The sequence below is a fragment of the Lynx canadensis genome, chromosome E2 (genome assembly GCF_007474595.2).
Source record: "Lynx canadensis isolate LIC74 chromosome E2, mLynCan4.pri.v2, whole genome shotgun sequence".
Lineage (NCBI taxonomy): Eukaryota > Metazoa > Chordata > Mammalia > Carnivora > Felidae > Lynx > Lynx canadensis.
Window position 1 is genome coordinate 25569471 of NC_044317.1, and position 16985 is coordinate 25586455.

Below are 16985 nucleotides of genomic sequence, written 5' to 3' on the forward strand. Positions count from 1 at the left end.
CACATCCTTGCTTAGCTTTCCCTGCCATATTCCTCATCTTCCATATTCTTCTTCCCCTACCGCTCTTCTCCTGGAAACACTCTTTTTCCTCATCTTCCATATTCTTCTTCCCTTACCACTCTTCTCCTGGAAACACTCTTTTTATACATCCCTATGATAAGAATTCTTGTCTTAGTGTCTACTTACCGGGAACTCAGTAACTTTCTGAAGTTAGACAAGTGAAATGCTGTCCCTGTTCCTCAGTTTATGCATCTATTAAATGAAAAAAGAGATATAAAGCATCCCACAGATTGGTAAGTATAATCAGGGACTTCTATTTCTTATGGACCTGGTTTATCCTACCAGGCAAGCCTCCTAGCCTAGCACCAGTGCTCCCAAAGGGTGAGGAAAGTCTAGAAATGGATGGAAAGCAAGGAAGATGATGAGTATCAGTCAATCTATATTAAGTTGTTCTGATTTTCATCATAATTTTAGGTTAATATATGTTATAAAGGAGGCCCTGGTAGTAATTGTGGAAACATTCCAGGGAAGGTAGTGTTAGAGCCAATCGAGTCAAAGATGAGTCATTGTTAGCTAGGAAAAAAGGCAAAAGGAAGATGGTACAGATAATTCAAAGAGAACAATCCAAGAGGCCACAAAAATAGGGATGTGTGTGAGGTCATGTCTCTTATAGTAGTTTAGAGTAGAACTTAGTCTTTGTGCCATTCAAAATAATATCAAGATTTATATTTTCACAGCACAGAAACTTCTTAGAAGATCAGATTTATTCTTCTCCTAACTTTCAGATTGTAAACAGGATCAGAGCAGAGACTGTGTCCTTCTTAATCTCTTCTGTTCTTCTGTTTCTCTAATGTTCAATGAATATCAATCACTTCTAGGCTATTTTGACTATTCTACACACCCCCAGTTCCTCGGTGATTGTTTTTAAGGAGGCCCCATGCCCAACGTGGGGCTTGAACTCACCACCCTGAGATCAAGAGTCAGATGCTCTACCAACTGAGCCAGCCAGGCACTGCTCTGTGATTTTATATTCAGCCGTTGTTAAAAATACAATGCCATCTAAAATTTTTAAATTTATAACTCCTTTCCTAATTTCAACTCTATTTATAGATCCATTTTCCTACCTGAAACCTTTACTTGAAAGCCTAGTAGGTATCTTTTTGTTAAATGGATAAACACCTTCCAGATGAGCTGCTGGGGGTTCTAGGAATAGCAGATAGTAGGTACTCAACAAAGTCAAACAAGCAAAAAAAATGATGCAGTGTAGTTCCAGATGTATAAGCCTATCATCATTAGGAATGAAGCCTAAGCAGAACCAAGATACAATAGGGTAGGACTTACAGGGAAGTAATTTGTACATCTGTTCCTAGTGTAAGAACATTGCTGTATCAGTGTATCTTAACTGGAGAAAGGCTATGTGTGTTTGTGTTTGAAGGACTTGTCATCAGTGGAAAGACAGGAGAGAGAGCTAATAGATGGAGTTGTCAGGTAGAAAATATATTTCCATCTAACGTAAAGAATATTTCCCTGGAATTAGAAACATTAAAAATGAAATGAAATGTTGGATATTGCACAGAATTTCCTCTCTTTTAAAATATTTACTTCATTTCCAAGAAGATGAAATACATGTAACTTTCTCTGTTTCTCCTGTTATAGGTATAATTAAAAACTGGGAAATGATATACAAGCAAACATAAAACTCTGAAACGTGGAATGAAAAAGACCAGTTAGGGGCCTTAGAACCCAAGGAACTACATGGTAGTCAGTTGCCTGGGTTTTGTTTTTGCCTTACATATTCCACTACTTGGAGCCTAGGAAGTCAGCAATCAGGAAGCATCAAAAGGTGTAGATGAAGGAAGAGGGTAAGCCCCCATCAAAATGACAGACTCTAACATATCAATAATGACATTAAATTCAAATGGTCTAAGGATATCAATAAAACAACAGTAATTGGTAGAGAGGATTTTTACAATGACACAACTGTATACTGCCTACAAAAAATTCACTTCAAATACACAGGCATGCTGGAAGTTAAAACAGAAGAAATCATTCAAACGTTTGTCAGTGGAAAGGAATGGCTATGTTAGTATCAGATGAAACAGACTTCAGAGAAAACAAAATTACTAGAGGAAAAAAATAGTATTATAAAGTATAAAAGTGTCAATCCACTAAAAAGACAGTCATCTTAAACGTGTATGCACTAAGCACAAGAGCTGCAACATAGGTAAAGCAAAAACTGATGGAACTGAATGTTGGAATAAATAAATCCAAGATTTTAGTTAGAAGTTCAATGCCCTTGGGGTGCCTCGGTGGCTCAATTAAGTGTCTGACTCTTCATTTCGGTTCAGGTCATGAACTCATGGTTCATGGAAGTGAGCCCAGCAATGGGCTCTGTGTTGATAGCACACAGTCTGTTTGGGATTGTCTCTCCCCTCCTCTCTGCCCTTCCCCCCACTAACATGCTCTCACGTGCTCTCTCTCCCTCTCTCTCAAAATAAACACTCAAAAAAAACAAAAAACAAACAACATAAAAAAAAACCCAAAAACTTCAATGCCCTTCTCACAATTTATGAAGCAACCAAACAAGAAATCACCTATTCAACACCATCAACCAAGAAGCCAATTGGTGTGCATACAACAGTCTACCTAACAACTACAAAGTACATCCTTTTGAAGAACACATGGAATATATACCATGTAGATCATATCCCGGACCACTAAACAAACCTTAGTAAATTTAAAATAATTGAAAACTATACAGTATGTTGACAAAACTGGAATCACACTTGAAATCAGTAATAGAAAGACAATGGGATAATTGCCCAACAGTTGGAAACCAAATACACTTCTAAATATTCCATAAGCCAAGGAGGAAGTCTCAAGGGAAATTTAGAAATACACTGAACTGAATAAAAACGAAAATACAATGTCTCAAAAGTTTGAGACACAGCTTAAACAGTGTTACGATGAACATGTATAGCACTAAACGTATACCTTAGCAAAGAAGAAAGTATCTCAAATGAATAATCTAACTTTCCACTTCAAGAACCCATTAAAAAAAGAGAGAGAGAAGGAGCAAAATGAGCTCAAAGCAAGCACAAAGAATAAATAACAAAGGTAAGAGCACAAGTCAGAATATGGAATTTAAGAAACAAATCAACCAAGCATGAGGATTGGGGCCGGGGGGGGGGGCAGGTGGAGAGAGAGAGAGGCAAACCAAGAAACTGACTCTTAATTCTAGAGAACAAACTGGTGGTTACCAGAGGGGAGGTAGGGGGAATGGGTCAAATAGGTGATGGGGATTAAGGAGGACAGTTGTTGTGATGAACACCAGGTGTTGTATGAACATGCTGAATCACTGTATTGTACGCCTGAAACTAAGGTTACACTGTATGTTAACTAATTTAACTTTAAATTAAAACTTAAAAAAATAATGAAGTTAAAAATAGCCAAATCAATAATACAAATAGTTGGCTCTTGGAAAGAGAAAACTACTGACAAACCTCTAGCAAAAATAAAAAAAAACAAGAATCACAAATTTTTAGAGTAAAATAAGGGTATCACCATAGACCTTACATTTATTGATGGATAATAACGAATACTAAAAACAGTTCTACACATAAATTTGACAATTTAGTAGAGATAAACCAATTTCTAAAAAAACTACCCAACTCAATGTGAAATAATAAGGCTCATAAATATTAAGAAATGTTAATTTTTAAAATGTATTTTTTGAGTTTATTTATTTTTGAGAGATAGAGGCACAGTGTGAGCAGGGGAGCAGTAGAGAGAGAGGGAGACACAGAATCAGAAAGCAGGCTCCAGGCTCTGAGCTGTCATCACAGAGCCGGACACGGGGCCCGAACTCATGAACCGCGAGATCATGACCTGAGCCAAAGTCAGAGGCTCAACCGACTGAGCCACCCAGGCGCCCCAAGAAAAGTTATTTTTTAATTAAACGACTCCCAAAATAGAAATCTCCAGTTTCATATGGTCTCACTAAATGATTCAGCCAAATATTTAAAGAAGCAGTAACACAAAGTTTATACAATCTCTTCCAAAAAATATGAATTTCTCAATTCATATTATGAAGCTAGTATTACCCTAATTTTAAAACCAAAAACAGTACAAAAAAAGATAAAACTACATATAGAGAATTCAATAACATGAAAAAAATCATACGCCCCTACCAAGTAGGGGTTATTTCCAGGAAGAAATGCTAGTTTAATATTTGAAAAGCAACCAGGGTCACCTACCATATGATTAAACTAAGAAAAATCACATCATCGTATCCATCAATATAGAACAAGAATTTTTTATCATTCAATAGCCATTCATGATAGAACTCATGCAGATACATACATACACACACACACACACACACACACACACACACACACACAAATATTAGGAATAGAGGGGAAATTCCTCAACTCAGCAAAAAGCACGTAATCTGTACCGTATGGGGAAAGACTGAATACTTTCCATCTGAGATCAAGAAAACACAAGCATGTTCCCTGTCACCATATCAACAGAGTGCTGGAAATTCTAGCTGGTGTGATTAACAAAACAACAACAAAAGGAAAGGAAATAAAGTGTATTTCTATATACCAGCAAAGAAAATAAGGACACAACACTAAAAATACAACACCACTTCCAAATGAACTTCTTAGATACAAATCAAACAGAACAAGTACAAGACTTTTATGTAGAAAATTATATAACCTGATGAAATAAATCAAAATATCTATATAAATGGGAGACATGCCATGTTCTAGATTAGAAGATTCAACCTAATAAAGATGTTAATTCTCCCCCAATTTATATATAGGTTTGATGCAATTCTAACAAATTCCACAGTAATTTTTATAGATACAGATAAGATCATTTTTAAATTTACATATAATGGCCAAAGAATTAGAATACCTACAACAATTGTGAAAGAGAAAAACACATCAAGAGGAACCATTTTGCCTGATTTCAACAGTTATTGTACAGCTACAATAATGAAGGCACTGTGGTATTAGCTGAGGGGTAAATACATCGATCACTAAAACAGAATACAGAACCCAGAAACAGACCCACATAAATACGTCCAAATTGTATTTGACAAGGTACAAAGGCATTTCAATGAAGAGAAATTGACCATTTCAACAAATGATGGAGTAACTGAACACCCATGGGCAAAAAGAGAGAGTTTCAATCTTGGTCTTATTCCTTGTACAAAAATTAAATCTAATTAAAATTAGATCACAGGATAAAATGTACACTGTAAACCTATAAAACCACTGGGGGAAACATCTTCAGGATTTAGGGGTGAGCAAAGAGTTCTTAGGCTAAGAGCACAATTCATTAAAGGAAAATTTGATAAATCAGACTTCATCAACACTAAAAACCTGTGAAAGACCTTGTTGAATGGAGAAACAGACAAGCTATACAAGTGGGAGAAAATATTTGCAAACCATAAATCTGACAAAAGACTAGGATCTGGAATATATAAAGCACATTTACAACTCAACAGTAAAAAAGCAGAGAAGCCCATTGGAACGTGGGCAGAAGACATGAAGGGACGTTCCACTGAAAAAGAGATACCAATGTCAAATAAGCACATGAAAAGATGTTTAATAATAGCCAAAATCATGAGCTATTATTAAATACAAACTCAAACCACAATACAACACAGCACTGATCAGAAGGGCTAAAATCAAAAATAATAATGTCACCCAATGATGACAAGGACGTTAAGAAAGTTGATTATTTCACACATTGCTGGTGGGAATGTAAAATGATAATGCCTCTTTGAAAAACAACGTGACAATTTCTTTTAAAAATAAACATGTAACTAGCCTAAGACCGAGTAATTGCACTCCTGGGCATTTATCCCAGAGAAGTGAGAACTTGTGTTTACACAAGTACCTGTATACAAATGTTTATAACAGTTTTATTTGTAATAACCTAAACCTGGAAACAACCCAGGTCTCCTTCAATGGGTGAATGGTTAAATAAACTGTAATACATCCAGATCACCAAATAATCTGGCAATTAAAAGTAACAAGTTATTGATGCAGCTAACAACCTGGAGCAACTTCCACAGGATGATGCTGAGTGAAAAAATTCCAACTCCAAGGGCTCCTGGGTGGCTCAGTTGGTTAAGCATCCCACTATTGATTTTACCTCAGGTCATGATCTCTTGGTTTATGAGTTCGAGCCCTGCAACGAGCTCTGCACTGACAGTGTGGAGCCTGCTTGGGATTCTCTCTCCCTCTCTCTCTGCCTGTCCCCTGTGCTCTCTCAAAAATAAATAAATGAAAATTAATAATAGCCAAAATCAACCACAAAAGGTTGATTAAAAAAATACAACCACAAAGGTTAAATTAATTAAAAAAAATACAACCACAAAAGGTTACCTACCTATATTGAGAGAACATTCTTAAAGTGACAAAGTTATAGAAACAGAGAACAGATTATGGTTTCATTGAAGAGGTCAAGGAGAGCATAGGGATGGGAGGGAAATAGGTGTGCTATAAATATGCAACTGAGACAGACTAGTGTTGATGGAAATGTTCTGTATTTTGGGTTTACAAGTATCAGTATCCTGGTTAAGATACTGTACTACTGTTTTTGCAAAATTTTTGCCATTGAGGTAAACTGTGTGAAGGATACATGAGATCTCTATTTCTTATAATTGAATGTGATTCCACAATTATTTCAAATAAGTTTAATCAAAAAATATTTAAGGAAAATCCAGATCAACAGCAATCATAGTTGCTACTGGAGAGGTTTAGCCCAATAGGTCTAGATTGTACTAAGAGATCTCTGATGGTCCAATAAACACTAAGATTCATAGAACAGTCATCTTATGAGCATTCAGTTCAGAGTTATTTGTGGAATGAAGAGAAACTACTTTCTTTGGGACTGCATTTGGAGCATAATGGTATTTCTATAAATATATACTAAATAAGTGAGCACATATAAATGTCTCACTTTATGAATTTCAATGAACTATACATCTATAGGAAAATTATTCTGATTTATAAAATATATAGTATTTTAAACCTAGCACATGCAATCTAAAAAACAGCAACACATTAAATACATTAAAATTTATTTAAAATCTCAACATTCTACTTAAATGAAATGTAAAATGCTCACCTCCTCTGCATTTAATTAATTTCCAAGCCATTCCTTCTAACTAAAAATGGAAAAGGCTAGTAGAATCTCTCAGTGTATATCCTAGGTCTGTAGGCAAATAAAGAAAACTGAACACCGAGTAATGTTCCTCATGTTCCCCCAACTGGCATTTGTTCCATCACTGTAGATCTCTACCCTAGACTCAGTGCACTTGAAGGGAAGAATTCTAAGATTGTCCTTGAAAATACCACAATTATGGTTCTTACTTTTCTAAGCTTTTTATACTAACTCAAAAGTAGTAAAAATAAAGAGTATATACATGTCCTTATACTATTTCATCAGATTTTACTTCCAGTGCTGAAAGAGCAGTAAAAACTGTTTTTTATTTGCACTTACTTGGCTGAGAAAGAAACCAAATGTATATCTCAAAGCTTCTAGAATACACACTAAGAAACATTAGACCTGCCAGCCATTCTGTGTACCCATCCTAGAAAAAGTATATTAGTCCTTGTGAAATTTAGAACTCAAGTAAGAATAATGGAAATCTTAGAAAAACTGGAGGTAGAATACATTAAATCAACAGGTGGTTTTTAAATATTCATTTATTGTTAGGTACTGTGGAAGAACTAAAAGTGTTGCCCAAAAAGAAAGAATATTAAGAGGTAGCTGTCAGTATGAGACTACCTCTTATGTGGCAGGCAGGTAGGGGGTGATTTACATATATTACTGCCTTGAATCCACACAACTCTATGAACTAAGTATTATTATCAACCCCATAAGATAACATCGATTCTATTTAGACAAGCAGGTCACTAAATTTAATTCTACAGACAAGTATTGGACATTGACCATGTGTCAGCATCATGATTAGTCACTTTGTGTAAACTTTTTCATCTGATTTTTACAGTTATCCTTTGTGGTAACCTTGCTAACTTTATGAATGAGAAAACAAGCTCTGAAAGTTTAATTAAGGAACTTTTCCAAGCTGATGCAACCTTGTAACTAGCAAATCCTAAATTTGAGCCCATGCTATTTTTGCTTCACCCTATAGACCAACAGACAAGCACAAGAGCAGATCAATGATCTATGTCATAAGCCAATAGAGCTATGAAGGATAGTCAGCATAAGCAGTCAGGTAAACAGAAGGCACTCCTGATGATTGGGCCAGTGAGAACAGAGATAGGAAAAGGAATATATTTAATATAATATTAGTTATATTAATTTGTGTATTAATTAACTGGAGGACAGTGCTTACACTGTGTGGCTTGAGGCAAGCACTCATAAAGAGGGAGATTAGTACTCAAGGGTGAGTAATTGGTTCCTGCACCCTAAATAAAGCACAGTTCTCATTTCTTGAGTGGCCAATACCTCAAACAGGACCCATTATACTCCCCTAGAATCCACCTTTCTCACTGTTACCTATTTTATTAAATGTCTCCACCATTTATCCAGTTGCCAAAACCCAGGAGCTATCCTCGACAATTTTTCTTCGTACAACTCCAACACCCTATTGAATTCTGTAGATTTACCTCCAAAATAATTTTTAATTCCATTTTCTTATCTCCATACCCAATCCCACTCTCTCCCATCCTGGGCTTTGAGATCCTTCATGAAATGTTATATGTCCTATTTATCTCTAACACACAGTTTGGCGTATAGCAGGCAGGTGCTTTGCCACTTGGGGTCACTTTCACGTTACCATCATCCAGTCTTTAACACACTTCTAAAATATTCTCAATACATTGTTGTGAAGATTACTGCCCCCATTTTGTCCAAAAGGAAACTAATGCTTAGAAATTCAATTATTTGTCCAACTGGTTCAGGTGGGATTTGAACTGAGACAGGCTTACTCCAGAAAAAGGCTCTGAGCCTCAAACTACATCCCCTACCCCATGCACCTATCCCACACATCTACTACATTATCACCTTCCAGAAGTTCACAGAGGAGCTCCCCTAAACCTTTTTCCCTTTAGGATTTTGGTCCTAAGTTAGAGATTACCTCAGATAAGAACAAAAAGAGTTCTGGCCTTGAGAGGCATCACTCAACCTGTGTTAACCTAATAAAGAAGAAGCCCAGTAGTTCCCTCTGCCTTGCTCTTTTCTGTGATTGTGCTGGTGATTAACTCATACCCACTGTCTACTCCAACCCTGGCTAGGTCAGAAAGGTAATCTTTCCTTTCTTCCTTATGATTACTAAAAATCGGATGAGTAACTTTGCACCAGTGAGCTTTTCTGTTGTTAAATTACCCAACTCTACTCTCCTTAATATTTTTAAGTATCTGATTCAATGGTACCCCATAATCCATTTATCTTGATTATGTATTTCATTGCATATCTTGAGTCCACAATTATTTATTGATCTCGTTACTGATGCAACAGTTATATAACCTTCCACATTTTTACTTGTTAGCCCAAACTGAAATTACAAAGCTTAAAGACAGAAATTGATGTGTCAACACGCTCTTTCCAGATAATAGTCTTTCCTTAACTGTAAAAGGCTTGTGAAAGAAAGGTTTACTTAGATGTAATGATGTTGCATAAATCACACTGGGAAATTTAAGGTTCATAGAGCCCTCCTTCCATTTCTTGCCCCCAGCCTGATACCAAGTGTCTTCAGTTAGATGCTTTTATTATTAAGGTCTTTTTCTTTTGAAAATTGCAATTCTGAAAGGCTTACTGTATTTTTTTTATGGCCTAGCAACTCCACTCAATGATATAATATCATGGCTTAATATTTAGCATAGAGTATGGAAAAACACCAGAGGGGATAATCAAGCTCACCAAATGGGACATTGGATTCCTTCATGAGCCAGTGATAAAATGAAGACTATATTATTAAACTTCCATAACAAAAGTTTCAGTCTCTAACTCTAACTACGAGAACATGTTCGCTCCTCTTGGTCATTTTTTCGTTCTTCAAAGGAAAACAGCTAGTAAGTTAGTATAGTGTAGAAAACACCTCTGTAGATTAACAGAGGTAATCTAACAGCACTCCTATTTGTATCTTGCCTCACTCAATCAATCATGCAGCCTTGTAACACAATCAATGTGCATCAAGAGTATTCAACACAATTAATATTCTAAAATCCAGTATATCACCACGAATTTTCTTCACCCACCTTCGAATATAATCTCCAAGGACTTTTATCTCAATAAAATCATTTTCTATTTGGGACTACTTTAATCTCCTAAATAAGACCAATTAATTTTTCCTGTCAGGAAGGCCACCAAAAGTTTGGTCAGGAGTAATTTAAATTCCTTTTTCAATCTTATTCCAAATATCTATTTCTGAATATATTTTATTGCAAATTTATCGTTAACATTTGACAAGACATTTTTTACCTCTTTAATATCCACAATAATTTTGTTGATTTTCAATTTGCCAAACCTGAAAGTGGGCACATCACACCTGCCTTTTTATTTTATTTTCTCCTTCTTTTTAACACTAACTTTTCCTCTACATTTCCTACTTGCTCCATAGGGATCTCTAAAACACAATTTACAGTTGCTGCAAACCCACAGCATTGCCTTCCAATTACTATATGTTACTGTTTTGGGATTCACAACTTATACCTCTTCCTTAAAAATTTTAAAAATATCTTATGAGATGTGATGTGTTTCCATAGAGACTCAGTTGTATAAATCAATTTGTATATATCTCAGGTCATTATTGAACTCTTTGGAAAGAGGCTATAATTTTACTAGACTCTAGTGTTTTTGTCTATACAGTTTATGAGAAGGTAGAAACTGACAGCAATAATATAGGCTTCCAGAGAGATCTAGAGACTCTGTAGAGAAGGTTGAGAAAAACTTTGAGGACTTAGGAACTTTGTCATATGAAGAAACACACTGCAAATAACACAGAAGGATAATCATCCTAAATAATTTGAGGGTTATAATTGTATCAGTCTTCCTAGGTACCGTATATTCTCAGTACCTTATATTTTCACCCATTCATTTGACAAATATCTTCTATCAGCTACAAGTCCCAGAGATGACAAAGACCAAATATCTCATTTCCAGAGCCTTGAGGAAAATGATCTGTGAGTCTGTCATTCAACTTTTGTCATGTTGATCCAATAAACTTTTTTTTTCCAGTTTAAATTTTCCTCAGCCTGCCATTCTTTCCCAGTTCTAAATCATTACCCAATTTTATATGAAGGCTAAGCTTTAGGGAGGCTGATCACTTTAAGACCTAGTGCAAATCTTCCTAGAATGTTCTTCCCTCAGCAAGAAATACTACTGAGAAAACTGGGAATGTGAAGAAAAGACCGTTTGCTCTCTTCCAGGAAAACTCTAGTAGACAGTCTCCCCCAAAGGATAAAAGTTAGGTCAAGTAAGAGAGTTTGTTTTTTTTTAAAACTACCATGTTTACCACTTTTGGGGGTCTAAAGGGAAATCCAAGAGAGATGCATTCATTCATAAGGTTTTTCCTCCTGAGGAATATAGAATTTGAGGAATATGATAATTACAGTAAAAGAATAAAGAATTTAGCTGATTCTGATTTTGTCTTCTCTAAAGGCTACATAAGTTCACCTTTAGAGGTTATATTCAAGCCATATTTTGACAGTGGGTAAGATCTGGGAAATCAGAAGTTATGGGTAGGAGAGAGAGTTTTGGTTGTAATGACATTGGGGTGTATTAGATGTTATGATTTAGCTCAAGTTGAAATGAGGTTTCATGGTTTGAATTTTAGGAAGGTCAAATTCAGTGTATGGACTTTTCATTTTCTTTTTTGTAAAAGATCAGAGTCTCTTCCAGATGAGTCATGTTCTCCTCTAACTTTGTCAAAGCTCTGTCAGTAAGCTCTTTTCTGGACATGATCTCCATGGAAGACAAATAGGATTAATGGAAAAGAGCTCCAAGGTCTAGCATCTCAACCTTAGCTCTGTATTTCTGAGTCTTGACAACATGCTTACCCCTTCGAGCTGACACGAACATTTTAAGTACAAATTCTTACTCTATGCACTTAGCATTATACTAGGAAATGTGAAAATACCTAAGTGGGATTGACAGTTCCTACCCTTCCAGTTTACCTCTGAATAGAGGAGATATTTAGAAAAATCAAAACAAACATAAATCACCTGCAAGGTGATGTAGACAGATAGATGTTCCAAGGCTTTAGAAAGTCTGAGTCCAGTAATGGACAGTCAACAGAAAAGTACAAGAAGCCAAATCTGTTCATGTAAGCCATAAATCAGGATGATTATTTTTATGTAAAAAGATTTCTTCCACAAAAGAAACAGGCTGGATGATAAAGCTGAGTGTGGAGAGTGTGGAGAGTCATCAAGTATCACATGGATTTTTTTCCTCACATTCTTACATTAATATCGCTGACATCCTTTCACAGAGCACACATTTCAACATCTATGCAAACAAAGTCAAAGCAATGTGTCTAATTGAATCTTCAATAATCAAGTCAATTTGTGAAATATCTTACAATTGCCTTTCAATTTGTACCCCAAGTCTTGTCTGAAGGTGATAATGGTGAGAACTATTGCAGAAGGCAGGCAGTTGTCACAATTTAAAAGCCCTTCATTCCTGACATAGTCGAGCACAAGGCAAAAATGAGTTTGCCCTTTAAACGCCATGACCATTTTCCTCTCAAGTTGCTCTTTTATTATACAAATGAATCACTCTCCAGTGATTGTGCTAAAATGAGCAAAGCAGAAAACCTCCAGCTCCCAATTTCTACAGAGATGTGAACTCCTCCTAGGGACTGCTGACTTGATTCCTGGCAGAGAAATAAGAAAGTCTAAACGTCAGTGCAAAGAGAATTGTTCGTCAACTAAATTTAAGAACAGAATTTGCTCTCAACACCTCCAAATTCTGAAGGAAAGTTTTTGAACACTCCACTGAACACTTTAGATTTTTGCATTATTAATCATAATGGTCCAGCCTGTAGAAAAGAAGTATTTAGCTTAACAGTAACTTGATAGCTTGTGTGTGTGTGTGTGTGTGTGTGTGTGTGTGTGTACACACTCTGAACAAGGATAATCTTTAGGCTTCATCCCAGGTATGAACAGTGGTGTCAACGAATGACTACCTGTTCTGTATTCAATTAGCTATGTCTGCCTTAGAACCGGAATAGGCAGTAATGGGAACTGTACTCTGGTCATCTTGTGTGAGAGATTCAATAATTCAATCTTCCCAATATAAAAAGGCAGCATGGCATATGGGATAGGAATCGCCCATATTCCTACTACTCTCTACATAGTTTCCTGAAGCCTCTCTTTCCTCACTTGTAAAGATGATACTCATCTTTATGTATCAGGGTTGTTGCAGATTACATTAGGTAAAGTAAAATAAAGCACTTAGCATGGCACCTTGATGCATTATAGGTGTCAAAGAGTGTAATTATAATTGTTCCCTTTCTTCACTATTAACATCCTTAAAATTTTACAGTTCAGTTTTTCAATGCAAATAAACTATTGTAGCTCTTCTCCTCATCATTGTTGCCATTATCATCATCACCCAAATTTACATTTTCAAGGCATTTTACATTTATTATCTCATCAAATATTTACTGCTCGAATACTTCCAATAATAAGAACAACGAGGACAGCCTCATTCATAGATCAACAACTTAGGCTACACGATAGTTCTTCCTTGTACTGAACAGATACCTGCTATCCTGTAAATTTCACTCATTAATCCTTGGTCTGTCTCTCTTACTCAAGCATTAAAACACTGAGATCTCTTCTATACAATAGTCCTTTTGAAATGTAATGGGGGTTATTGTTGCTACACCCTTCAAGTGTTCTCTCAGAAGTTATATGGAATCATAGAAACTCTCCTAGGGGGGCGCCTGGGTGGCGCAGTCGGTTAAGCGTCCGACTTCAGCCAGGTCACGATCTCGCGGTTCGTGAGTTCGAGCCCCGCGTCAGGCTCTGGGCTGATGGCTCAGAGCCTGGAGCCTGTTTCCGATTCTGTGTCTCCCTCTCTCTCTGCCCCTCCCCCGTTCATGCTCTGTCTCTCTCTGTCCCAAAAATAAATAAACGTTGAAAAAAAAAAAAAAAAGAAAAAAAAGAAACTCTCCTAGGGCCTTTCTTGAAACATGCAGACTCTTAAACATTGCCCTGAGACCCAGAAATCTGAATTGTACACATTCCCAGAATCCTGGCACACATGCTCTAAAGATCCCACCACGGATGGACTAGTTTGTTGGTTTTCTTCAATTTACTTCTGCAGGTTGATTTTCCCCACCTTCTCCACCCTGTCCTGTTTTCTTGGAGGCTGAATATACATTACGCCAATGACTCTTGGGCTCTCTTGTGGGTTCATACGACTGGAAGCACAATCAAGACATCATGGACTCCTCCCTGCGGGATCACTACTGGCTGGACCAAAGCATGGCCCCTGACAGTGGGCCCAGGTTGGTCTCTCAGATTTACAGCAATCACTTCTTCCTGCTGTACCTTCAGACAACCAGATGGAAAAGATTGCTTCCTCTTACTATTCCCGGGGAAATGCCCTATACCTAGTGATTTCCCCACATCCTGCTCATTCTTGGTCAATGATAATTGTATTAAACTTCCCTCAAAAGTACCCAGTTAGATTGTGCTATCCCTCCTGCAAGGTTCCTGAATGATACAATGGTTTTAGACAAAGCTGGTTCAAACACCGTCTTCTCCACTTGTTTAGTAGTATAGCCCTAGGAAATTTAAGAGCCTCAGTTTCCTCACTTTGAAATCTGATAGTAAGAATACCCACCTCTGGGAGGAGTTACAAGAATTTAATATATGTATGTGATCCATTTAATGAGGAAAGTAAATATTTGATGAAACTTAGCTATAACCAACGTCATCCTTTTCCAGTATAAATTAAAAAAACTATTCAGAAATTTAAACCCAGTGAGTCAATAGAATTTATTTACAAAATGTCAAAAAATAATCATAATATATCAAAGGAAGAGAAAAAATGTGTAATTATAAGGTAACTATTTTAAAGGAGATTTCAATCAAAGGAAGTAAACAAACCTATTTCTCATTTTTAGTTCAAGATATTTCTAAAGCTACAGAAATCCTTTCAAAATAAATATCTGATGAGAATTTAGGAACACATTTCATTAAGGGGAGTTAGGAGTCTAAATTAGAAATATAACAAGCTTTAGCTGATGTTTTTAAAAGTCCATTAAGATAAGAAGATCCCCAATACTAGTCATATTCATTGATTTAGTTTGATGAAAGTCAAAGATAAAAATGTGGAAAAAAATAAGGATTAGACCAAATCCCATATAATCTTTTCAGTAGGATTACTTACGTCTGAGGGTTTTTTCTCATCTTAAGATAGCACCTTGAAAATTCTGGGCTTACTGGGAACAAGAAGATAACAGGAATCCTTTCAAATTTATTTAATTTTTTAAAATAACCCACATTGGCTACATGGGAAAAAAGGCTTAGTCTGAGAATAAACCCTGGGGCAACACTAGGATCCACACTCATTATAATCTCTGCCAACGCCATATCATTACTTCAGGTTCAAAGTGAAATCAATAGCAAATCATTTGACTTTGTAATAGCAGAAATGCAACACCACCAACTTAATCAAAGAAGGCTATCTGGAAAGAGGTAGCTACAAATACCACTGAAAAGTCAACAATTTCATCATCAAGTACACTAATTATCCAAAATCTAGCTTTTATATTTGTGTATTATGTAGGCAGCTAAATGCCTTGATGTAAATCTTAATACTTGGTAATATTAATATCCCACCAAACATAAGGATGTGTGTATTTCTCTAAACAAAAAAAAATTATTTCTATGTGCAGGAATCTCATACATGTGAGCTGGGATGGGTCACACTGGTGGCTTCAGCAAATTATTAGCCACATGTCTTATGCCTCCTATTTTCATATTTAGTTCAAATTATTATGTATTTAGTTCACTCATATGATTCAACTCTTTAATGACAGAAAGAAAAGAAAGGAAAGGCTATTGGCTAAAAATGGTATTTGCCATTACAATCTTGTTTAGATTTACAAGTGGGAAAATCAGTTAACAATACAAACAACAACAACAACCAAGGGCTCTTGAGAGCAACAATAGATAACTGCCTTCTCATTTGCTGACATATTTCCATAGAATCTTCTCAGGTGAGAACCAAGGACCACTTCTCAGATAGCAAACATAGGTAGACCCCCTCCCATCCTAGGCATTAAGACTAGGGAAGGAGAGGCAGGTACATTTGTGTGGAGAAGTCATAAAACGATAAATTATTTGAACTTCCAAGAACTTGAAGTAACATGTAATTTCATCTTCTTTAAGAGGAGGATAACTGAGGCCTGGGAAGGTCCATGACCTACAAAAGGTTTATATCTGCTAAAAATAATAATAATAATAATTATTATTATTATTATATTATTATTATTATTAAAGCACCTGATTAGTCTAATTCACTTATTTTTCTTTATTCCAATGCTCTCTTATCCTCTTATTAAATTTTTTCTTCTCATATGCATTAAGGGCATTTGATCTCCACAAAGTCTTACAATATATCTGTTATCTTAGTATGGCAGAGGAGATTAATAAATTTGCATTGTTTTTAAAAAACAAATAACCAAAACAATGGATTAATAATTTAGACCTGAAAAATCTTAAAATTATGCAATGGAAATCCAAGATAGTTTAGAAAGCAAATTTTACCTATTGGCCCCAGGGGTGAGGTGGTGATTATACTCATTTGTCAATCTGTTGGCCAACACACAGATTTTGAACATCCACTTTGTAGACTCATTAATTTAACCCTGCAATTAACAAACATAGTTCAAACTGCTGTCTTCAGGTCTAAAAACAAACAAACAAAACCAAGAGGTCTACTCAAAAAGATTCCATCTGTGGGGCTTCTTGATAAGG